Here is a 934-nt window from a genome sequence, read left to right on the forward strand (position 1 = left end):
TCCCAGATTACTCCTTTTCTCTCCTTGAAATCAACCACCGTCTTGAAACCTATCCTGCCTTACATCCTCTATTTCCTTCCTCATCCAACTATGCCTCCCTAATTAAAACTCTATCAAGTGTTGTGTACCTTAGACACCGTATGACTGGAAATCACACTTTATCATCTAAGACAGACTTCCTTCACTCCATAGTATGCTTCTTAGAATCGAGGCATCTGAGAATGAGGTTTTATTTCTTTTTTTTTTCTATGATGTATCCATTCTAAAGACTGATGTACATTCTGTTTGCAGTATTTTGCTATTATGACCATTTTTACTATTAACGCTCTTGTAACTATCCTGGTACACACGTGTGAGAGATTCTCTAGCTACATGCTCCATAGTGTAGGTCCTGCATTAGAGGGAACTGGGCAGAGCTTCCCAAAGAACACTGTGTTTTAGAATCACCTAGGAGTGTCCAATGGAGAAGGCAATGGCACCCCACTCCAGTACTCTTGCCTGGAGAATCCCATGATGGAGGAGCCTGGTGGGCTGCAGTCCATGGGGTCGCTAAGAGTCAGACACGACTGAGCGACTTCACTTTCACTTTTCACTTTCATGCATTGGAGAAGGAAATGGCAACCCACTCCAGTGTTCTTGCCTGGAGAATCCCAGGGATGGGGGAGCCTGGTGGGCTGCCGTCTATGGGGTCGCACAGAGTCGGACACAACTGCAGCGACTTAGCAGCAGCAGCAGCATCCAAAGCTCCCAACGCCCAGGTCTCATCAATTAAGTCAGATTTGCTGGAGGTAGAGCCACAAATTACAAGTTTATAAAGACCCCAGATGATTCCCGCGTGCACCCCTGTGGGAGCTGCTGAGATAAGGGTCAGCTTTGCAGGGTGTTGCCAAAAATGCTTTTCAAATCGGTCATATTCATCTCTCCAACTCTGGCG

The sequence above is a fragment of the Cervus elaphus genome, chromosome 27, assembly GCF_910594005.1.
Source record: "Cervus elaphus chromosome 27, mCerEla1.1, whole genome shotgun sequence".
Classification (NCBI taxonomy): Eukaryota; Metazoa; Chordata; class Mammalia; order Artiodactyla; family Cervidae; genus Cervus; species Cervus elaphus.